Source organism: Cervus canadensis, chromosome 17, assembly GCF_019320065.1.
Source record: "Cervus canadensis isolate Bull #8, Minnesota chromosome 17, ASM1932006v1, whole genome shotgun sequence".
NCBI lineage: Eukaryota > Metazoa > Chordata > Mammalia > Artiodactyla > Cervidae > Cervus > Cervus canadensis.
Genome location: NC_057402.1, coordinates 32379384 through 32405462, shown reverse-complemented (window position 1 = coordinate 32405462; position 26079 = coordinate 32379384).

Below are 26079 nucleotides of genomic sequence, written 5' to 3'. Positions count from 1 at the left end.
ATTCGAAAAATTCTGTCTCCTTTTTCTATAGGGGGTGGAGAGACCGTGGTTTGAAAAAGTAAGCAGAGTTGAGCTCAAGATTTTTATTTCTAACTGGCAGCCATATTGATAAATGTTTAATAGATACTTTATAAAAGAAGAATTGATGGATGCAATTAGAATTCTTGAAGCCATAGTCCCTGCATCATGTCCATACTCCTCTGATCATGTCCCTAATCAGTGATGATATATACCAAAAGTGATGATATTTCCTTTGTAAGAGCAATAGGGCCTAAAAGAACTGACTTGACATGTCTGAACTTACATGTGGTTTACATTTCAACATTGCATTTGTAATTAGATATTGAATCTTTGAATTCATTTTCTCTCAGGAATAGTTTCCAGGCAAACTCATGTGAGCCTGTTTCATACCAATATATTCTAAATGGTGTTTTATTTTCCAAAGAAAACTGGTACCAAATCATATTTTTGTAATTTGGTAGAGTTTATTAAAACAGAGGAATCACAAAACAGAATGGACTGCATATGCAAGGTGATATCTAAGCCATGAAGATGAATAAAAAAAGAAAGGATGATTCATAATGAGTGAGCTATTAATTAAGAAAAAAAGAGATGAGATTTCCAGCCTCACTCGCAAGTGTTTCACTAGGTAATAACTTCAGCCTACAGCACCATAGGTTTTTAGGTGCAGAGATATGTCAGCTATGAGTATGAAGGAACTGGATGTTGGCCAGTCAACCGGTCATCTCTTCATATGGAACATTTGAAGATATGCTCCTTAATTCACAGAAGTTTTTACCTAAATTATAAAAGAAAAACTTTTATGTGGATACCGAGGGACCAGAAGAGAAGGATCAGAGATGAACAGAAAGTATACAATAGAATCTCATTATCCTCAGAATCTTTCCCATTTAAGCTCTTCTTGGTTTTAAGGTAACATAATATAAACAGTCATGCATCTTCTATACTGTATGTGTATTGGAAAGCTACAGTGAATTACAAGAGCTATAATCGCCTTGCTTTATAGTTCCAGTTATTCTTCCCAGGGAAGAAAGGAATTTGGATGGTAATTCAGTAAACTTTTGTGGTGTAACATTTGAATAGACTACAAAAAAAAAAAAATGAGAGTTTTACCATTAAATTTTTAAAATCTGTTTTAAATAAGTCAGATAAAAAAATCAATAAAAGTGCCATAAAAGTACAATTAAATATGTAGTTTGTACTTGAGTCAGACAGGATGCTATGTTAGTCCCATGTAACACACAATCAGCTCAGAAAGTTAAATTCTAGAATAGAAAATGAACTGTTAAGGGCACTGTTACATTTCAAGTACCAGTGGATGGATGAGAACCTCGACTTCTATCTCCAGAAGTCTGCAGAAGACAGGGGTAGAATCAACTAGACTCAAACATCTCCCACACAGAAGTTTAGAAAAACACACCCACCCACCACTCAGTCCACACTTTTCTTTCATATGTACATCAGCAAACCATATCCTTAGCTTTGCTGCATACATACATGGTCTTGTATGCCTAGACATGTGGCAGAGGTACTCAGCAGGTTCTTACAACTGGTCTTTCAGACTAAATTCTCCCATGAGGGCTCAGTTCTGAAACTGGATACGGCATACCTGGTGACCTGTTACTGAGAAGAATCAAAAGTAAACCTCCTTTGTGTTAGATGGGACAAGAAATGTAAAGCCAGGATTCAGGTGGAATGAGAAAACTCATTTTGGAAAAATCTTTGGAATAGAGGCTTTCATCATTTTCCAAGGGTCCAGATAGCCCTGTATTCTTTTATTTTCTAATATGAGCAGGTGACCTTATGAGGTTGAAGAGAATCCTTTGTGGCAGAGAGCGAGGAGGTAAGAGGGGTGGAGTAGGAGGTAGAGTAAAAGGAAATCTTCCAGGCGCTGCTATAAGAGGGTAGGATCCCTTCATAGGTGCTTGTGGACTTGGCCAAAGTAAGAAAGAGCTGCTACAACACAGAGACAAGGCATGTGACTTCAAGGAGAAAGCACAGTGGGAGGCCTAACTCTAGGTAACAATACCGCAGTGTAAGGTTAAATAATGACTAAAAGTGATTTTTTATAGATTTCCTTTTTCTTAAATCTCTCAAACTGAGAAGAAAAACAATTCCTAGACTATACTTGAAAGAGAAATACTTTTAGAGGTATGGAGACTATCTAGAGAACATACATAATTTAAGAAGTATTTGCAAAGTACATATGTTGTTTTTCAGGCATGGCAGTACTGGAACGGGTTTGATGATTAAAAAAAGAAGAGAACCAATACTTAGAAAATACCCTTGGGAATATAATTTCTAGGTGAGAATACACTGGTTTTCAGTGTCATCTCCACAAAAACTCAAGATTTTTAAGTTTAGTTTGAATCTTTCTGATCTGGCCTTTTGCTCTAGTTCTGAAAGCCAGCCGCCTACCTAGATGCTCGAATCCAAATTGACCTGGTCAACTACCAATGCTTTCAGTAGTCACTGGACATACAACCAAGCTCAGCATGGCAAAAAGTTAGACTACTTTTGCTATAAAAATTATCCTTATATAAAGAGAAATATTCCACAATATCATTGTTCAGTTGCTTAGTCATGTCCAATTCTTTGTGTTCCCATGAACTGCAGCACACCACACTTCCCTGTCTTTCACTGAGATCTCCGGGAGTTTGCCCAAACTTGAGTCAGAGATGCCATCCAACCATCTCATTCTCTGTTGCCCTCAATTCTGCATTCTGCAATATGTTACCAAAAAATAAACTTCAGTCCTTCTGCCCAATCATTAATATGGTCTGCATCTTATCTTTTGTGAGTTTAAAAGGAAATCTGTGCTCATTAGAGAAATGTGACTACAGTAGAAACCTTAAGTGGAGGTTTATAAGGAGCAGGGCAGCATGATTAGTTTCTTTCAATAGGAAAATTTTAGGATAAAGAGTTTGTTTTTTTTTTTTTTTGGTGGACTTGATCTTTAGAAACTCTGAAAAAGCTGTTATAGTTGTCAAGATGTTGTCCCACCTGCAGGGAAATAAAAGCACTTTCCTCATCTTCCAAAGCATAATATTACCACAGTTCTGAAGTATCTGAGAGTATCTTTGCATGAGGAAAAGATTGAGATTTCCCAGAGGCCTGTGCAGGGCACTTCAGTGCCCTTCCTCTAAGAATGTCAACACCCTCGGCAAACCCTAGCTGAATCATTGTCATTACAGCCCAGACAATAGGCATCAAACAACTCACTGCATTTTCTTTTCCATGTATAAAGGAGACTATAAATTGGAATGGAGTGTGTCATGGCTAGGGGTCAAAGAAGGCATTTTTGAAAAGGAACACTAAATCCAATATCTAACGTAACACAGGAGTTGGGAAAGGAGTTTTCTGTTCAGCTTGTCCAAAGGTTCTTTACTGGTTGACAGGGGAAGTGAAAATTCCTATATGGCATTTTGCAAGCAAGACTCAACTCCAAGGAGCAGGAATTTACAGAAGAATGGATGGGAGGGTTAGGGTTTGCCATACCATAGCATGCTGCTCTCCCTAGAGATTTTCATTTTCCTTATTTTGTACATTCAGAAAATTCAGTCTAAACCCCTTCAGTAACCCTGAAATTCACTTAAGAGTCTAGCAGGATAGGATGTCCACTTGTCTCCACTCCAAGAGAAGTGGAGGTGCTAGTGGTAAAGAACCTGCCTGTCAATGCAGGTAGATGTAAAAGACACAAGTTCGATCCCTGGGTCAGGAAGATTCCCTGGAGGAGGGCATGGCAACCCACTCCAGAATTCTTGCCTGGAAAATCCCAAGGACTGAGGAGCCTGGTGGGCTACAGTGCCATAGTGTTGCCCAGAGTCTGACACAGAAGCAGAGAGTCAGTGCTCAGAAGCGACTGAGCACAGAATTATCAAGACAAAGCATGTATTTGCTTGAATATATGATACACGTGAATTTAGCCAACCTTCCCTGCAAGAAACAAAGAAATGTTCTCTCTCTTTTAAGCAGTAAAGGGCACCATGTTAAATAACCCAGAGGGCAAGCTGTTTGTGTGTTATCTCAACATGTTTTGTCATCTCTGCTAACCTTGTGCATGTTTTCTGTCAATAGACTGAACATTTTAAGAGGTGAGAAAGTGGTGTTTATAACTGCACTCTGAATCCAGAATGAGTTCAAATATATTGTACGACATTGACGATCACCAAATTTAAGGACATTTGGAGTAGCTGATCTCTGGTTCATGAATAATGAGTTCTCTTGGTTTTAATAATTTACTTTAAAAAATCTTTTCCGTCTACTCTCTGTGAAGTTGCAAGAGCTCTCTACCTCACCTTAGATGATTACTTAGTTATATTCCTAGAGGGCAGGTATAAGTTAATGAGCAACAAGGGAGGGGACAAGGAAGCAAGAACAAAAACAGCATATTGCCTTCAAGACTATTAACGTCTCTTTGTGGAGGATGGCAACAGAATGTCTGGCAAGAGCAGTGGAGGGAGAAATTGCTGCAGGTTCAGGGGGGAGAGTGTCACCTTGAGGCTGGCACAGCTGATGAGGTTTGGAGAATAATCTTTCCATTAGGAGTGGGTCCTCCTTTGAGGAAGGGGGTACTATTAATGTCCAGGACTTGAAATGTTTGATTTACTTCCTGTGTGTTGCACAGGAACAAAGCATTAAAGCCCCACACATCACAGATCCACAGAGGGTTTCTGTAAATGCATCTGTTCTCAAAGATATTAGGAGATTTTGAGAGTTTGGAGCATTTCTTTTGGTGTGTGGGCATATTACAGAGATGCAAGCTATTTGAATGGAGAGATAAACAGGTAAACAGACAGGTAGGTGGGTCGATACACAGATGTCATCACTTAGGATTTTTAGTAGAAAAAGGTCTTGCCTGTACTGTGCCTCTCTGCAAAGTTCCTGTTTATGGGAAAACTGTTAAATTTAGATATCAAAATAGTTCAGTCACTTCTAACGTACTTGCAACCACAGAGAATGTCTAGCAGATTTTATTAATAATAAGTGATTTTCATAGAGCTGGATTTGGAATTGTGTGCTTGCCTTAAATGTCAAGTCATTGTAATGAGGTATTAGCTTGCTTTGGCTTAAATTTGTATATTTTATTCTTACTCACTTTTAAATACCTTTTCTTAATCCCTTATTTTTGGCTCATTTGGTATGATTACCATTCCAATTTCTTGCCTCCTGAATAATAGATTCTAAATCATTCTCATTTTGGTCTTTGATTCCTTATTAAAAATCCTGAAGCCTAACAGCTAATGATGCTATTGATGCATGGTAATGCTGCATTTAATCAAGGGTTTTTTTTTTCCCCCCCATTATTACACCACATCTTTCTCACCCCAGCAATGATAATTTTTGTGTTTTTCCATTTCCCCCTGTTATTTAATTGAAGAAGCTGGGAACATATATTTACAGTCAGTGAGCCCCAAAAATGACCTTATACCTAATAAGGTGTTTTCACTTCTAATCAATATAATTTCATGGTTGACACCTCTTTTTTTGAGGAGGCTTTGGGTATTTCTGCATACAGCTGTTTTATATCCCTCTATTTATGTGGATTTTTTTTACTGACTGAGCTATCAGGGAAGCCTATTTACGTCCATAGACATTTTATTAAAAACAACGGAAAAAAAAACGTTATGTTTAGGAGGCCAAGTCCTCTCAGATACAGGCTTCCCAATGCTCTTAAGAGATAACAGAATTCTGTGAGTTTACAGAACATACTTGTTTTCCCAAAGAGCTGATCATTTAAAAGATGGCAGATTTCTCAGTGTGAGATAGCTGCTTTTTGGTTTTAAATTAGTCAAATGAGTTTCAAATTGGTCTCATTTTACCGGTTACAACAGTTGAACAATAAAGAAAGACTTCTGGTCAGCTGGCTAGTTGTAAAAGCAAAGTTTGCCATTCATTTGGAATTTTTGACTTCCTAAGGAATTATTCAAAAAAATGATCTATGAAAGATAAAGGTGCTTAATAAATACTAGCATGTGTGAATTTTGTGGCATTTGTTTCATTAACTGGAAAAAAAAAAAAAAAGTCCCCGCATCAGTAATGAGGGAGTCCTGAGCTATTAGTGCTAATGAGGCCAAATGTATTGGTTCAACCTGGGTTCCTTGGTTCTGCTCCCAGCTTCGAAATGCACATATGTGTGCCGGGGTCACGAGGAGGACCATGTCACAGTGTGAAAAGGGAAGGAAAGTCTATTTTACCACTGGAGGAGAGGGAAATCTGTGAAGTCACATTTTCTACCTTTTGTCAAATAGGCATTATGATGTCATTTTATGAAGACAAAGAACTGACACAGAATGATATTAAGTAGGAATAAACTATGGGAAAGTCAAGAGATCATTTCTAGCTCCCAGAACTGCTTCTTGAACCTTGATGGTACATTTGTAGAGGGACAAGGATTGAAAAGGGGGGGAAATAATTGAACATCCCCTCTTAGATGTAAACTCCTAGTCAGTGTGCCTCTCTTCCAAAACTTAATAAAAACCAATAAAAGTAAACAGGATTAGGTACATGCAAAAATGATTTTAAATTGAGTGGCTCCAAGAATAAGACTTGCTGATAGGCAAGGTGGTAATATCACATATCTAATGAGTATGTGAAAACTGCTACAAGTACCCAGGTGTATTTGATGTGTATACAGGGAAGAATGACAGTGACTCAGGCCTCAAGGGAGGAGTACTATGCAAGGTAGGTTATTTGACTGTAGGTTTGTAATAAAAACATTAAAATACTCTACCTCCTTGTGCTTTGACTTCAGCTACCATCAGTCAACCTACTGATTACTAAGAATCTCTTAGGAATAGGAGTGTTATGGTTAAGAATAATTTTGAAAAGACTTGATTAAAAATGAATTGAAATTCTAGCTTAAACTTCCGTCTCTTAGAATACTGTTGACCTATTTCTGTTGAACAATGGTGACAACTATACATCAGGCATCTTTTCATTTGAAGAAATAACAACAATGAACATGGTCATGATTAATTTCTCGTGGGTGAAGAGAGAGCTATCATCTTTCTCTCTGCCACCCTTGTCAGCATTTTGTCAAGAAATCTGCTATCTCTATTTGTAGAAGGTATCCAGAATCTGATCACATCTTCACCTCTCCCTTACCCATAGTCTTCTCATGTGTGGATTTTAGCTACGGTCTCCTAACAGGCCTTGTGTTTTTTTAGTTATACCACCCTCACACATGGTCTGCTCTCAACAGAGCAAAAATGATGCTTTCATAACACAAGTCAGACTGTCATTTCTCTGCTCAAAATCCTGCAGCACCTCCCATTTCACCGAGAGGAGGGGTCCTTACGCTGGCCTAAAGGGCCTGGGCCACCAACTCCTTTCCTCATCCTATCTCTTGCTCATTCTCCAGCCACATCAGCTTCCCTTTCCCTTCTACAGGCCACACACACCCAGACCTCAGAACCTTGGCATTTGTCCTGTCATGAGGACAATCTTCACCCAGAAATCTGCTCTGTTTTTGCTCAAATGTTACATTCTCTTATGGGGCCTTCCATGACAACACTCACTTAAAGTTACCATCCTTTCTGTAAGTACTCCCACTTCTCTTTACTTGGCTCTATTTTTTCCTATTTGTATTTATGTAAAAAAAATTTTTTTTTTACTATGGTAAAAGTCACATAATATAAAACAATAAAACATACTATTATAATCATATTTAACTATACAATTCAGTGGCACTAAGAACATTTACATTGTTGTATGACTCTCACCATCATCCATTGCCCTCATTTCTCACCTTCCTAAACTGAAACTCTACCCGTTAGATACCGTCTCCTCATTCTGCCTCGCCGCTCACCTCCAGTCCCTGGAACCTACCAATATATTTTTTTTTAATTCCAGTATACTTCCTGACTATGAATTTGACTATTCTAGGTACCTTGTCTAAGTGGAATCAAACAGTATTTGTCTGAACCTAATGTACATTGAAATGCATTTTTAGGTTTAATATATGTTCTACAAACAGACTACCTTTTCTTCCTCTAGTGCTACAGAGTAGGTTCTCATTAGTTACCTATTTTATACATAGTAGTTATCTATATGTCAAGTCCAACCTAATTTATTCAATCTCCCATTCTCCCCTTGGTTTTCATGTTTATTCTCTTCATCTGTCTATTTCTGCTTTGCAGATTCATCTGTATACTGTTTTTCTAGATTCCGCATATATGTGTTAATACACATTTTTCTGACTTACTTCAAGTCTGCATGACAGCCTCTAGATCCATCTAATAGAAGAATAAAAATTCTATTTTTAAGAATCACTTTCTCATATACTATGTAATGTTCAAAGTTATTATTTGTGTTTTTATCTAGAATACTAGAACAGAAGTCTTTAAGGCAGAGATTTTGTTCACTGATATATATATATGCCAGTGAGCTTGACACATAGCAGGCATTTACTAAATTGAGTGTTTAATGAATGAGCCAAGTAAAAATAAATAATCAAAAGTTGTGACAATAATTGACAAATAATGCCCATGATTTAAGTGATTTACATACAAACTTATATAAAATTACCTTGAAAACAACCCGATGAAATAGATGCATTATCTCCATCTTAAATATGAAGCAACTGAGACAGAGAAGTTAAAAACATGCTACCTGCTAATATAACTTGAGTTAGGGTTGAAAGGCAGGCAGTTGGGCTCCCAAGAAGGCCACACTCTTAATTGTGAAATGCTACCACTTTTCTGCTGTCAAGATGCTAGCAGCGTGACAAAAAGACAGATATAGCAGGGGAACTGGATCCGGTTTGGAGTCTTGGGGGAGGCCTCCCAATGAAATGGCTTTAAATTGAGAAAAGACAAGTAGCACTTAGCTGGTTAGAAAGAAGGACCAGTCTAAGTCAGCTCAGCTTTTGAGAGCTAAAAAGATGGGAACTTAGCCAGCTGAAAATGCAAATTCAGCTAATGCCACTGGGTGAGAGAGTTGTTGGTCACACCTCCTGCTTTCCACACTGTGGTGGTGTCAGGAGAGATGAAATTCTCTTGCAGAGAGGTTAGTTACTGACCAGTTTGAGTGAATTGCTCACACTGACCATGTAACTTAATTATAAAGTCACTCCACTTTTCAAGGTATAGGACAACACTTGGAGAAAGTAAAGATGAGGAAAATCATATACATTTTGTCAAGTGGACCAAGAAGGACCAGGGAGGTCCTGTAAATGGGGTTGATCACGATCCCTGTGACTGAGTGGGTTTCACTAGTAGGACTGGGGTAATAGAAAGAGGCTAATTGGTTCCTGGAGGTGGCTTTCACTGCCTTGCAGAAGGCCTCAACTGCAGCTATTCCAAGAGTTAACAGCATGAGGCAATAGGTAGACCACTCATTTATCTGTTAGTGCTTAGCTGCAAATGGGGAAGTAACTGGAGCATGCATATACCAAAAGTCTCAGATGGGGATGCCATCTGGATTCCTTTTCCCAGTACCCACCCCAACTATGCTCTTTGTTTTCATGGAACCCTCATAAGCATTCACTTGTGGTTCCAAGCATTCTCCTACAGGCATAAGAGGTGAATTACAAGTAGGTTTCCAGAACTGTATTATATCCCACACTCTTAAGGATCCCAATTCCATGTCACTTCACACGTCCTATGATTTATTTAATACTAACATGGCTATGAATCATGGGTAGAAAAGTTTATGCTTTATTGGGCCTGACACAGAGCAGCTTATTTCTGGGTATCCTTCTCAACAAAGCTGCATTTCAAATTGAGGCACTAAAATTCATGGGTATCAGTTTTTTCAGTCACTGTCTTCTTATAAAATTATTCACAGCAATTCCTATGTAATACTAGCTTTTTAAAGATAAATTACATCTTTAAAATAAATATTATATACACTTGGTAATATGCATAGATTTATGCTTTATTGGTTTTTATTATGAAGGTGGTAAGATTCGGACTCTAAACTCATTTGCCTTCCAAGTCTTATTTCTTTTTGTCATCCTAATGAATCCATTCTAATTAATTCTCTAGAAAAACAGGCCTAGAGAATTATGACTTTTGAATTATGAGTTTTAGGTTCTAAACCCATGAATTATGACTTTTATGTTCTAAACCCATGCCATCTTGTCTAGAAAGCCCCCTTTCCCATCTCTGACTCTTAAAATTCCATCTCTTCAGACCTTTTCTGATCTACCCAATAGGGAATGAATGTCAGAGAGAATATAAGTATTTTCTATGCTGATTGTGATACTTATAATTCCTTCATTTTCCATTTAAGAAATATACTCTTATTTTAATATTATTATACTATTACTTTAATACTATGACAGGTCTAGGGATATAGTAGTGAAAAAATTTACTTAGTCTTACATTTGTGAAATACAGAAATAATCACAGATATGTATAAGGAGAAATTGTGGTAAGAGTTGTATTAGAAAACTACAGGCTATCATGAGAAAGAATAAGATTAAAGAAAATAATACAGAGGCAAAAGTCAGAGAAGACTTCCCGAGGAAGTGACATTTCAGCTGAGATCTGATGGATGAATAAAAGTTATTCAGGTTAAGGGTAGAGGGAAGTATTTGAGACTCAGGGACTTGCTAAGTTCTGAGGTGGAAAATGTCTTGGTACATTCCAGGAACAGAAAAAAGTCACTCATCTCATACTGTAGTTATGTATGGACCCTTCTTATCTCTCAGATGGAAGAAAATTTTTTTTATTTCTGCCCCATAAATAATGTACACACTATGTTATAAACAGAAGGAACTCAAAAAGTATGTTAGAGAACTGTGGCTTCCAGGAAGTGTAAGTAACTTGTTTTGAACTTACTCTCCTATGTAAATAATTATAAAAACAGGAAAAAATATGAGAATGACTTTCAAGCATTGGAAACTGAGCAGCCCTATTATCCTTGAGAGAAAGGAAAATCCATGAGGTAGGCTTATTATCCCCAAATGTCTATATGGAACAGTTTCCACACCTTTGCAGTAACGAGGTAAGTCCAGGATAGAGCAGAAATCTCTGGGGGGGAGTTGTAGATTACATTTGAAGTGGCCAAGGCAGGTGGAACTTGAGGAACACAGGATGGAAAGTGAAGTATTCTTCTTGTATCCTGTATAGGGAGGGCCCCCTGAAAGTTTGCATGAGGGTTCACCTTCTGTACTTGGCTGAGGGCCAAGATGCTCATGAACAGGCATTGTCCATGAGGCCTAGCAGACAGTGACCTTGAGGAGGCCAACAGCAGAAGAGATATTGGACATTGCACAGGACTAAAAGAGGTCAGAATCTGGACCAGCTAGAGTAGAGACACCTCATTGAATAATCTAGACATCCAATCAAGATTCTGGAAAAATCATGACCCAGAGGAAAGGAAATACCCTGGATCTAATTGGGAAAAAAAAAGTCCTGAAATCAACATTCCCTACAAAGCATAAAACCAAGTCTAAAAGGATCAAAATAATTGATCAGTCAGTTGTCAGATAAAACAAAACTTAACAGGACTAAAATGAAGATAACACATATGAAACTCTCCACAAAATAACATATACAATGGAAAGTTATCAGACAAAAGTAGGAAAATGTTGCCCATAGTCAAGGAGAAAAATAATTTAAAAAATAGCTATGAGTGATAAAAGATATAGATTTAAAAACAGCTATTATAAACACATTCAAGGATTTAAATGAAAAGGTAGACAAATTTCAAAGAAATAAAAACTAAAAAGAAATGGAAATTCTAGAGCTAAAAATAAAGTGATATCAAATACAAGCATTCTGGATGGGTTAAATGATCTATCTAACAAATTAGATGATACTAGACAATAGATTAGATGCCATGCTAAGAAAGGATCAATAATATTATTCAAACTGAAGGGGAAGAAAAATATTTAAAATACCAGCAAAATCTCAATTACCCATGAGATGATATTGTGCAAAACCTAAGTACAGAGTACCAGGAAGGAAAAATTATCAAGAATGCATCAGACAAAAATACCGAGTAAACAACTCAAAACCTCAAGTTTGGTGGAAAATAGGGCCACAAAGATCCAAAAGTTTCAATAAACCCTAAGCAAACCAAGTCTAAAAAATAGCATGTAAGCACCTCATACTCAAAGGAATATTACTTTGTGCAATTTAGCACAAATAAATTTGACTAGATGAAAAAGACAAAAATTCTAGAAAAACAAACTTTCTAAAACTGATAAATACAGAACACCTGAATGCTTTTCAGCTTATTAAAAGAAATGCAATTCATAGGTAAATATTTTCCCACAAAGAAAACATTAGGTCCAGATAACTTCACTGGTGAATTCTAGCCGATATTTAATAATGATTAATATTTTACATGAATCAGTTAGGAAAATAAAGTGTGGCAGTATTTTCTATGTCTTTTCATGAAACCAGCATAACAATAAAATAAGCCTTTAACAAAGACATTAAAATAAAAGTAAAATTACAGACCAATATTTCTTATGAACCTACTAATAAAAATCCTGAACCAAATATTAGCAAATGGAATCTAGCATTATATAAAAAGAATCAAATGGAGTTTGTCCTCGGATTGTAAGGTTGTGACAAGATTAACAAGAGAAAAGTCACATTAGCAGAGAATAAAAATCATAATTACCTTAATTGAAGCAAAAGAACAAGCAGATAACATTTAACACTCATTCATGACAAATTCTTAAACTAAGCATAGAAAAGCACTTCAATTATAAATGACATCTGTGAAAAACCATCCTTTAACATGATAGTTGAAACTGACATACACTCCACTTTTCCCCTACTATCAAAAACAAGGTGAAGGTATTCACTTATACCGTTCTATTCAAAGCTGTACTGAACCTCCTATGCAGTGTAAATGGGCACAGAAAAATGAATGGTATATAGATTGGAAGAGAAAAAAACAAATTTGCCTATGCATAGGTGACATGGTTACATCATAATATATGTAGAAAATCCTATGAAACCCAGAAAGACACTATGACTTATGAGTAAGAAAGATCCTAGAATACAAGGTCAACATACAGAAATCAATTGATTTTAACACCAACAAAGAACTGGAAGATATTAATAAGCCACAAAATTTAACAGCACCAAACAACTCCACAAAATAACTTAGGAATAAATTTAATGAAAGACATAGTTAAATCTTCTATATTAAAAATTATAAATCTAAAAAAAATTATAAATCTTTAAGAGAAAATTTAAAGACCTAATTAAAGAAGAAACATGCCATATTCATGAATTGAAAATTGTTATTTTTAAGATTCCCATTCTTTCCAAACATAAAGATTCAAATTGACGTAAAAGAAAAAAAAACATAACATACATACTGACAACCTGATTCTAAAACTTAAATAAAATCAAAAGATCGAGAATAGATGAAACAATCATCAAAAAAAAGAGAAAGGTTCGGAGGCTTAATTAATAAAGTAATTAATTAACACTACTTAAGCTTAAGCATTACTATTAAGTGACAATAACCAGAGCAGCACTGAAATACAAACAGACAAATAGATCAATGGAAGCAAACAGAACATGTAGAAATAAATACTTACATGGTCTAATGACACCACTGCAGTTTAATGGGGAAAAGAAAGTCATTTCAACAGTTTGTAATGAAAGTAAGGAAAACAGTGATTCCCACTTCATGTCACATACAAAAATTAAAAGCTAAAACTATAAAAGTTATACCATACATGACAGAGTAATATTATGACCATGGGTTAGACAAAGGCTTTTCAGCCATGAAACAAAAAACTCTAAATATTCAACTATAAAGATAGATTTGATTCAAATGTTAAGATATCTGCTCATCAACAGATGCCATAAAGAAAATGTTAAGACAAGACGCAGGTGGGAGGAATGTACCAACAATACTTATATGTGATAAAGGATTTATCTCTAGAACATACTAAAGACTCTTACAAATAATAAGCAAACTACACAATTACAAACAGGTCAAGGTCTTGAACAGGTATTTCCCAGAAGACATAGAAATGGACTACAAGTACATGAAAATGTGCCCAATATCATTAGTCATCAAATCAATACTACAATGTGATAATAATTTACTCCTAACAAAAAGGCTAAAATTAAAAAATGAACAACACTAAATGTTGGCAAGGTTTTAGAGAAACTAAATTCTTATGCATTGTTGATGGGAGAGAATGTAAATTAGTATGTTTGAAAAATCCAGTAGTTCCCTATGAAGTGAACTATAGGCCTACCATATGACTCAGCATTTCATTCACTGATACAACTTCCTTGTTGTTGGAACTATTACAGACTTAGTGGCTAAAGTCAAAACACAGTTATTATCTTACCGTTCTGAAATTCAGAAGTCCAAAATGGGCTTCATTGGGCTAAAATCAAGGCGACGCCAGGGCTCCATTCCTTTCTAGAGGCTCAAGGAGAAACTTCACTTTGCGTGCCTTTTCCTTCTTCTAGAGGTTGCCCATATTTCTTGGGTTTACAGTTCGTTTCTACTTTTAAAGCCAGCAACATCCAGTCCCTCCTTTCCCTCACCACATCTCTCTGGCACGGACTCTCCGGCGTTTCTCTACCTTATATAAGAACGCTAGTGATAATATTAGGTACACCTGGATATCCAGCGCATGCTCCCTTGCGCATCCCAATGCTCAGTCGTGTCGGACTCTGCAACCCCACGGACTGTAGCCTGCCAGATTCCTCTGTCCATGGAATTCTCCAGGCAAGAATACTGGAGTGGGTTGCCATTTTCTCCTCCAGGGGATCTTCCTGACCCAGAATCTAACCTAGGTCTCCTGCATCTTCTCCACTGGCAGGCAGATTGTTTACCACTGAGCCACCTGGGAAGCGCTGCTCCCTTTAGGTCAGCTAATGATTAGTAACATTACTTCCACCTGCTACCAGAATTTCCCTCATCATGTAACTTAACTTATTCACTTGATCTGGGGATGTGGATGTATGAGAGGCCATTACTCTGCCTACCACAAGTGCTTATCTAAAACAAATGAAAATATATGCTCATGATACACTTGCATAAGACGGTTTAAAACAGCTTTATTCAGAATAGCCCCAAACTAGAAACAACTCTGATGCTCATCATTGGAGGAGTGGATAAACCAATAGTAGTAAGTTATTACAATAGAAAACTGTTAAAATTATTTTAAAAAGAGCATTTAATTGATGCATTAAACAACCCCTAAAAGGTTACAATGAGCAAAAGAAGCAAGGCATAAAAGTAAACACAGTATGTTTCCATTTTTATGACACTCAAGAACAGCAAAGCCAAACTATGGTGATAAAAATAAATATACTGGTGACTTTAGGGGCAAGATTGATGAGAAGGGGGAACAGTGAAATTTCTGAGATAGGTAATGGAAATATTTTATATCTTGTCGCTTGATGCTGTAAAATTACACATTTAATTTTTCAAAGTATACTCTTCAAGTTCAAATTTAAAGTCTATGTAAATTTTTTTGACAAATTTAAACATGAAAACCCTACCTTTCACTTTGCTGGAGATAATTCAGAGATGTTTTTAAAAGTGCAAAGCAGATTTTTTTCAGTTTTATTGAGGTGTAACTGACAAATAAAGTTATAATATGTTTAAAATGTACATGATGATTTGATAATGCATACATTGTAAAAAGATCCCAACAATCAAATAAGACATAATTTTTGAAAGTTAGGGAGAAAAACTTTATGAAGTTTTCCCCCATGCCACAGTGGGGTTACACTTGTATGTATAAAATGAAGTCAGAGTTCTCAGGGCATGCATGAATGCTCAATTGTGTCTGATTCTTTGCGACCCCATGGACTATAGCCCACCAGGCTCCTCTGTCAATGGAATTCTCCAGGCAAGGACACTGGAGTGGGTTGCCATTCCCTTCTCCAGGGGATCTTCCCGACCCATGGATTGAACGCTCCTGCATTGGCAGGCAGGTTCTTTACTGTCTGAGCTACCAGGGAAACCCATATATGTGTATATATTACATATATATATGTAATATCAGCCAGGGTGCTGATGCAAAGGTGATAGAAATGATCCAGCAATGGGGTGTTCCTGGGACAACCGTCTTTAGCCAGTTTACTGAAGAGTCCATGATACTAGGGTGCTGGTTAGTCAGCACTGAAGCATCCCAAGGTAGAATCTTGGAAGAAACAGATGGTTTGGATAAAGTGAGAAACGTTGAAAAAATAAAGCTTTCACAAAATTCAAGAGCAAGTATCACGCATCCAAGATAGTGAATCACAACAGGTATAAAGGATTTGAAAGGTCTCAGGCATTCATCAGTGAATGAGCTGCTGATGCAAGATCAAAAGTGAGCTCTATGACTGCAGAGTGGAAACACAGAGGAAGCTGCAGTATTGAATTATCAACATAAGCAAAACGAAAGTATCTAAGAAATAAGGTAGAGATCAGAGGAGGAAAAATGATGGTGACACTGGCTGCCAGCAATGTACTGACACGATGTTAATCTTGGCAAGGCAGCAAAGGGAGTGTTGGTATAGACGGATGATTTATGTATTTTTTTAGGGCATTTGCTTCACCTCTTTACCAATCTTAGATATAAACATCCTTCAAAACTTAGCTCAAGTTACTTCTCTATGAAAGGTCTTTTATGGCTGGGACTCTGGCTAGTTTGTTAGCTTGTTCTTTTATCCAGTCACACATTTACTCTCTTAATGAGGGTGCGTCATGTGGCAGACACTGATGTCCAAACTCTTCTCCTAGGCTACAAGAGGCAACACCTCTGAACTTGACTTAGCTTCCTGGACACCTAGGCAATTAGGGACAGGGGCATATGGACCTATGAATGGGCAATTATGGACCTATGAATGCAGAGCATGGGAATCAGAAACCATCACAGAGCAAAGAGGAAACACTACGCCATGCACACAACCATGAAAGGCCAGTGGGGAAACACTGGCAGTGCAGATAAAATTCAGGTACAACATTATCATACTACTGCAAAAAGGGTCAGAACAAGCGAGCAGAAGTCAAAACTAGGAGACAACCTACACATTTTCCTATGGCCTATACAAGTCTCTGTGTGTGTTAGCTACTCAGTCATGTCCAACTCTATGCAACCCCATGGACTGCAACCCACCAGGCTCCTCTGTCCATGGGATTCTCCAGGCAAGAATACTGGCGTGGGTTACCATTCCGTTCTTCAGGGGATCTTCCTGACCCAGGGATCGACTCACAATCTCCTGCATTGCAGGCAGACTCTACCGTCTACAGTAGTTTTTGACTTATAAACCTTTCCACAGTTATATATACAGTCCTGAGCTTCCTTAGAATTTTTTGAAGTGATTTGATCACTTTTGAACAGTATCATCTTGGCGGGATTCCAATGGAGAAAGGGTGGGAAGGAGAACGAGACAACCACTCTTGTGTGGAGTGCTAAGTGGAGACAAGGTGGCTCATGACTGCAAGTTAAAAACAAAAATAAATCCAAAAATTGTCAACCATACCCCCAAGGCATGACAGGGACAGAGTTTCCTTTTATTGCTCCCATTGTTTAGAAAGTTCACTCTTTGACAAGACAAAGGGGTGTGACCCTGTTTTAGCCATTTTACTTCGGGTTATGGTGGAGAGAAAGACAGACAATGAGATAACAAGAGAGACAGAAACCTCAAAAGGTGGGTGAGAGAGAAACAAAGATGGCCAGAGTGAGGACGCTAACAGTGTTTTGACCTGTAAGTGGCTGGGCACAGTGACCCAAGTGTCTAGGGTGATAGCACAGGGCGGGAGGGAGCTGTTAGTTCACCTTTTGGATCCTATCAGCTGCTTCTCCTTCTCCCCATTTTTTGATTTGAGACAATTTCTTACTCATAAATAAAATGCTATACAGTTGCAGTTTCAAGACAAGATCCATAGTTCCCACTTTCAACCAGACTGTCCCTTAAAAGCTTCCTAAATGGCTCTGGTTTCTGCTCAAGGACATGAAAGCATCTCTCTCACCCTGATAATTAAAAAACAAATGAATAATTAAAAATCCAGAAAAAGTGCAAATTTATGACTTTTTTCCAAATCCACTGGAGGAAGGAGGCACAGGCAATACACTGGTCCCAAATCCAAGGAGACGCAGGCACCTAGGGCAGCAAAGAGATGTGAATGATTACTTCCATGGAGTAGAGGCCCCAGCATCGGTAAGGAGACTTCAGTTAGAGTAGATCACAAGGTGGTAAAGGGTGAATGTGGCTGGCAGGAGCGTGTGAAGGACACTCAGGTTTCTTCAGCAGCCTTCTGCAGGCTCCTTCTCCATTAACCTCATCATGCTTTCACAGGATAATGAGGAAAGAACCCTTAAAAAGACTGTTGTGGTGATGGTGGTGACAGGTAGGACAGCAGCTTATGCAGGATAGGTATTTTAAGATTCCACCTAGACAATTTCCCTTATCTGCCCTATAAAGAAAGCCTTAATTTGTGGCATGAAGGTCAACAAACATTTTTACCCTTAGGACCTAGGTGAAAATTCATGGACTCTGGGAAAAGCAACAGGGAGACAAATATCTCTGTCGTTCATGAGGGACAGGAATACATGGAGGGCCCAGGACTAAGTGGTGGGACTGGGGGAAAGAACTAAAATGGCACCAGAGACAGGTGCCTGCCTATGAGTGGGGGTTCATCAGAACAACAGAAAATGCTCCCCACTCCCTCTGTACCATGGCCCTCCCTTCCCCCTATCCCACTGATGAGCCTGCAGGAGCAAGTAACAGCCAGATACCGCTGGTAGACCTAAAAGAGATCCTGTGTTGGAATAGTTGAAAGGAAAGACCTAAAAGGTAAAGTAGATATTGCTGTCAAATCAGCTCCTTGGCCTGCAAACACAGTCACTACAGGAATCTGATGCCTGTGCTGCTCTAGGGATAACTATAGCAATATAAGACCTTTAACCCACACCAACTCCTAAATATAAAACACTCAAATCTGGACACTAAAGTCCTATCAGAGAGGAAGGAATGCTTATTTCTAGGCATAAAGTATTTATGCCAATCCCCAGTGACTACATAAGACATCTGGCTTTCAAGAAAATATGGCAGATAAAGTATACAGAAAGTGAGTAAAGATACAGAAGTTATAAAGAACAATTAGACCTAATTCACATTTGTAGAAAACTCTACTGAATGGTAGCAGAATATATATTTTCACTAGAGCACTGGGAACAGTCTCCAAGATAGACCATATTGTGGCTGTAAAACAAACATCCACAAACTTAAGATACTAGAAAAAAAAAAGCCAAGTATATGCTTGATTATAACAGAGTCAAACTAGAAATATAAATAACAAAAAATTATCTGAAAAATCCCTAAATGTTTTTGAAAACAAACAACATACTTCTAAATGCCCTCATATGTTACTGAGGAAATTTCAATGGAAGTTTTAAAATATCTGATCTCAGTGAAAATAAAAGTACCACATTTCAAAATTTGACGGATGCAATGTAGCAGTGCTTAGATAGAAACTGGTAGCAATAGATTCTTCTCCTCACTTGAGCTTTAGCAATATATAATTGGCATATAACACTGTGTATCTTTAAAGTGTACAACATAATGATTTGATATATGTATATTCCATGCTCTTCTGTTGGGTGAAGTCAATGGCCAGGTCAATGGCCCACTCTCAGAGTGGATGAGGCTGAAGAGACGCTTCATTGTCAGCCTGGGTTGCTGCCTAGTCTCCTTGGTCAGGTGAGGCCACAGGCTATGCAGAGTCCCAAGCCTCTGAGGTTGAGCCTAGCAATATTATTTTCTAGGCTCTGATGCAGGATGGAGCTGTAGACTAGGTTTTAGAGCTGAGAGGTACCATAGGCTGGACTTCAAGGCTGCTCAGGGTCACTGTTCAGATTCCCTGGTTATGTGGTTCCAGAGGCTATGTTCAATAGTTAACAGGGTTGCTGACTTGGCTTCTGGACACACAGGCCTTCAGATATGCTCCATGGCTGCCAGATCATGCTTCCTGCCAGGGCAGGACTGGAAGCTATGATCAGCATTGGAAGAGGACTACAAGTTTGCTCACCTGACTGGTTAGGGACCTAGAATGGGTTCCATGGCTGATACGGCCCACTGGCTAGGGGTCTAAACCAAGTAGAACTTGTCAGTTCTAACAGCTGAGCTTCTGGGCCAGATGGGGTCACTGACTTGACTCTGCAGATGAGTAGGGCTGCTGGCTGGGATCTCTGCTCAGGCACCACTGCAAGCAGAAATATGGTCAGCAAAGACCCAAGCTCTGATAACGGTAAGCCCTGCCTCTGTTCTAAGTCTCTATCTGATCACCAGTGGCCAAGCTCTGTAGGTTCCTTACTCCAGTGGTTCCCAGGATGTGAGAAACAAATGAGCCTCCTGGGAAGTGTCCTACAACACTGAGGAAGCTGAATGTCCACCTTGGGCTCTTTTTTCCCCACTGGAGAAGCTGTGGCTTAGAGGAGCCCCCTTGGTGCAGTGGTGTGACGGCCTGGGGGAGGTGGTTTCTCTTACCCTTCTGACACAGTCTGCCTTGGTCTGTGTTGTCTGGGAGGTATGTCAGCCTCATCTTTGGGTTCTGGGATTTTTGCAATGGTGTCTTGTCTATGAATAGTTGACAGGTGGTCTTTTTGTGAAGGGGACTGAAGTTGGGAATGGCCTATGTCACCATCTTGATGATGTCACTTCTCTAAATTTTTATATTGGAAAAAAAGAAAGGTTTCAAATCAACAACCTAAGCTTCCATCTTAAAGAAACAAACAAAAGGAGAGCAAAGTAAATCCAAAGGAGGAAGAAAATAACAACATAAGAGTGAAAATTATTTATTAAAGAAAACTCATTATCATCTTCAAAAGACATATAGAGTATTGGAAAGATTCAACATCAAAACTCATGATTAAAAACTCTCAGAAAACTAGGAATAGAAGGGACTTTTCTTAATATGATAAAGCATACCTGTAAGGTAGTTACAGATAACATCAGACTGAATGGTGAAAGACTGAATGCACTATCTCCATCTGGAAATAAGACAGGAAGTACTTTCTCAATGCTCCAATTCAGCGTTGTATTGGAACTTCTAGCCAGTACAGAAACACAGTAAGAAGAAAGGAAAGGCAAAAAGACTAGAAAAGATGAAATAAAACTGTCTTTATTCACAGATGAATATGTAAAGAATTCCAAAGAACTTATAAAAATGTGCTCAAGCAAGCAAGGGTGTAAACAAGATTTCAGGACACAGGATTGATATACAAAAATCAATATTATTTCTATAGATCAGCCATGAATGATTGGAATTCAAAATTTTAAAAACTAATTTAAATAAAATCCCCCAAGTGTTATCTAGACATCCAACAATGTGTGTGTTGAATTTGTATATTGAAGATATAATACATTGATAAAAGGGTTTTTTCTGTCGATATGATACCTTGATAAAAGGGTTTTTTCTGTCATTCTAAATTTTATTGACATTTATTATTTTTTTAATTGAAGGATAATTGCTTTATAATATTGTATTGGTTCCTGCCATATATCAACATGAATCAGCCATAGATATACATATGTCCCCTCCCTCTTGAATCTCCCGTCCACCTCCTACCCCACCCCATGCCTCTAGATAGTCGCAGAGCACCCTGAGTCACACAAATCAGTACCATCCTTCTAGATTCCATATACATGAGTAAATATGTGACATTTGTTTTTCTCCTGCTGACTTGCTTCACTTTATATAATAGGCTCTACGTTCATCCACCTTATTAAAAAAAAAAGAAAGTTTAGCTTATTGCTGGTACTCAGTGAATATTAAATTATAATCATATTGCCATGGATATTCGACATGGTTACAACTTTCTATTTTGTTTTTTAAGTGTGTAAGATCTTATAAAAAATGTTTTCTGGAAGTGAAAATAATAATAACAATGAATATTGCTGTATAACCCCAAAGTATAACATAGGTACATATAAATCCAAAGAGATATACAAAGAAAGCTGAATACATAAATAAATGGGGAGTTAGGGATACCACAGTAATAACTGATGCAAGAAAGATCCCCCAAATGGCTGCTAAATACAGTGAGTGAAAATTTATACAGAAACAGGATAACTATTTTACCCCAAATGTTTGTTAATTATGAAGTGTATCTCTTCCTACTGGAGTGTGTAGCCTTTCCCTTCTCCAGGTTTTTCCCAACCCAGGGATCAAACTCAGGTCTCCCACATTGCAGGTGGATTCTTTACCAGCTTAGCTACCAGTGAAGCTGTATCTCTACATAATACTTATTAACTGTAAATGGAACAATAGTAATTTTACAGTGAAGAAATCTGGCAGACCCCACCTTATTTAAGTGATCAAAGTTAATGTTACTGGAAATATATATTGATATCATCTACTCCTGGCAGGTACCAAGTACCCGTTATCCTTCCCAGTATTACAGAGACTCAATCTAATAAAGAGAAAACATCAGGTCGTGAAAGACAAGGAAAGCCTGATGAATCGTCACAAATTAGAGGAGACCAAGGACACATAGCAACTAAATTAAATGTGGGATCTTGGATTGGATCCTGGAACAAAAAGAGGACATTTATGGAAAATTGGTGAAATGTGACTAAAGTCTCTAGTTTACAGTACTGTGCCAGTGTTAACTTCTTACCTTTGAAAATTATTCTATGGTTAGATAAGTGTAAGAGGATGGGTAAAGGGCATCCTGGCTAGTCTTGTGTACTACTTTGCATTTGCAAATTTTCTTTAAGTCTAAAATTAGATCTAAATTAAACATTTAAAAAATGACCAAAAAGCTCTCTATACTTCAAGAGAGGCCATTAAACATATACAACAGAAAAGTTTTCAAAGCTTTTCATGAACTTGCTTAGCATTCTACATTTTACACTTCAAAAATCAAGGGGCTTATAATTTCCACTCTTTAAAAATGATGAAACAAAAAAAATGAAGGTTTTAAATTGTGATTTATAAGCTCTTCTCTTCAAGTAACAGATTGTGGGTGGGGAGAGTTTTTATTCCCTACAAATGAAAAGCCAAATTAGATATAATCATCACTAGAATTTATCTGTTTAATTTCCATAGTACTAGAGGCATCTTTCGATACTGAGCAGAATTTAGAACAGATAAATGTAACATATGGAACTGGATCTTGCATAGAACCCACGAAGCAAATTTGTAGTTAGTATTGTTTTTATACTTCCCATCAACTTGTACTTTAGCACTGGTATCCCTTATTTCTCTTTGATCTATCCAAATGCTTACTGTGGATATAAGCTAAAAATTAATGTATTATTAAAAACAAATCATAAAACTAAAAATTATCATGATGGCACTAACATTACATTGGATGAGAGATCTACTAGATAGTTAAGTCATCAGCCACCTCATTTTATTTGGGCTTTACTAACTGCTGGAAATCCTCATCTCAAACGTATTCAGAGGTTCTCCAGTTTCTTCATTTTAATTTTTTTAAAAAATGTATTTTTCCATTGTTTAATCTTAAAAACTAGCAGCTGGAACAGATGACATTGCTGACTTTAACATCTCCCTGAATAATATTAAATCTCTGATATCTAGTGTTTGAAAAACATAGGCCTGGTGATTAACTGGGAAGTCAACCATTTTGAACTCTTAACTTGCTTATACAGAACAAAATAGAAAAAAATGAAAGAGGCAGTTTTGTATAATTTTGGATACTTTCAGCTGCAGGTTACAAGATGCTCCTAGGCAGGGTGGCTCTAAAGTTTGTTATTCACCCAATTAATGAAGACTGAGAAAACCCAGCTTCTTTATATATTTCTGTTGCCACATTTTCCTACAGAAATTCCAGCCATAACGAAGTCCAAACAAAGAATCTGTTCCTCTGTGTCACTTTTCAAAAGAGAAGAAATCTCTTCAGGAGTTTTTTGCCACCCAGTTGACAGTCTTTCATGTCTTGTTGGCCAGAATTATGTTACGTTTCCATCCCTAAACCAATTACTGGCAGTAAACCAATATACTAATCTAGGATTGACTCCTGAAATGAGAATACACTTTCCCTGAAAGCTGAATACTTAGATAAAGCTAGTTTGTGTTGACAAGGAAGACTGAGTTAATGAGTATTGAGTGGGCACCCTACCGTGTCTACTAAAAATGTCTGCTGGAAGAATTTTAGTTTACCAAATTGCACAGAGAATGATAGTGCATAAATAATAAGAAACAATTAATCCAGTGTTATGAGAGCTTATGAATACAACCAAGATTCCATGAGTGCACTCAAGTGAGGAAGACTGGCCATTTATGTTACCAGAGATGGTTTCTTGGAAAAGGTAACATGTGGACTGGATGAGGCTGGAGTAATACAAGGTTGGATGGGGTATATGGGATGGCAACAGTAAAGACAGATGAGATCCAAAGGGGTTTCCTATTCTAAACCTAGTTTGTGGACCACCCTAGAATAAATTGAAAGCAGTTGAGGGACTTAAAACATTTAAGGAACATTATGAGATTTGCTTCTAAGAAAGACTGCATTATACAGCAGGGACAGACATTTTACATTCTTTATTATCTGATCTTATTTAGCACTTAGCATTCATGTTCTGCTATGATTTAGTTTTCGTGTGTGAGAGAAAGAGAAACTCATCTCCTAAACTTCGTCATAAATGCTAGAAGGCAGAAATGAATGGCTGGTTGCTTCTCAATACACAGAACAGTGACTAGCATCTAGAAACCGCTCATTTTGGCGCTGATTGTCAACTGCTTCTGCCACTTTCCATTGACAAAACTGCACTAGCCATAGCTCTGGATGTCAATGAAGTATATAGGGAACGGGTAGGGATGGACTCAGATTACAGTGTGCGCTGCAGTTTCCTCATCAGTAACACAGATGACTATCATCTTTCTCTTTCAGAATTTTAAGGATTAAATATATTTCAGGTAGAATATCCGCACACTGGGGACTGGATGAATAAAATTTTATCTTGTTTATTTCTTTATTTTTTTCTCCCTCTATGGAACATAATAAAAAGAAGTTTTTGCTCATCTAGCACATCAAACTATCCAAGAGAAACACTCAGTAAGATACTAGAATAAATAAATGAATGACAGTCTGCAAAAATGACTTTCCATACGATAGTTAAAGATAATGGCACAATGAAGAGAGCCTTGGGCAGAAAGACAATGATCTTAGGCCTTGAATTTGGTAAGCTTAGATGAAATACAATTTTTTAAAGGGCGTTTTATTTTCATTTATTTAGGCAGGACAGAGCTGCAGGTGTCTACGTTACATCCTAACTACCTCTGAATATTGATTGAATTTCCTCTCCCTTACCCCCATGCTTTCCATACATCTTCCTCCCTCACCCTTTTGCAGGGATCTTCAGGACCACAGCCTGAGCTGCTCGCTGAGCTGTTTCCTATTGCCTGGTTTACCTATAAGTGTAGGAAGTTAGAAGAATGCCCCATAGACCAGAGTAGTGGTTCTTAATCCTGGATGCACCTGGTGAGAATTACCTGGTGAGCTTTTTAACTAAAGATGCCAAGCCCCACTGAATACTAGAATCTCTCGGAGGTAGACCTCTGATAATATTTTCATGAGATTTTTATGAGCATTAACTGTTGAGAATCACAGATATATGTGCTAAGTTGCTTCGGTTGTGTCCAACTCTTTGCGACCCTATAGACCATAGTCTGCCAGGCTCTTCTGTCCATGGGATTTCCCAGGCAAGAATACTTGAGTGGGTTGCCATGCTTTCCTCAAAGGAATCTTCCTAACCCAGGGATCGAACCTGAGTCTCCTATGTCTCCTCCATTGACAGGCAGGTTCTTTACCACTAGCGGAATCTGGGAAGCCCCCCAACCACAGATATAGTACTTCCCAAAGTGTTTTGGTTCATCTATGAGTTCAATTGTGGAGAAAAATCCCTGTAACATGCCTATCACTATTCTATTCAACTATTTCATTAGCAATTTGAAAGATTTTGATGGCACAACAAATTCACCAATGGCAGCAGAAAAGACCCAGTGTATCAAAGACAAATATAAAGTTTTAAAAAATAAAACCATTGCTTAATTAGCATTTCATATAAAATGGAACCAAGGATCTAGTTGCTAACATATTAATGTGACCCAACAGTATGACAAAGGCTGTCAATAAAGTGCTATCTTCAG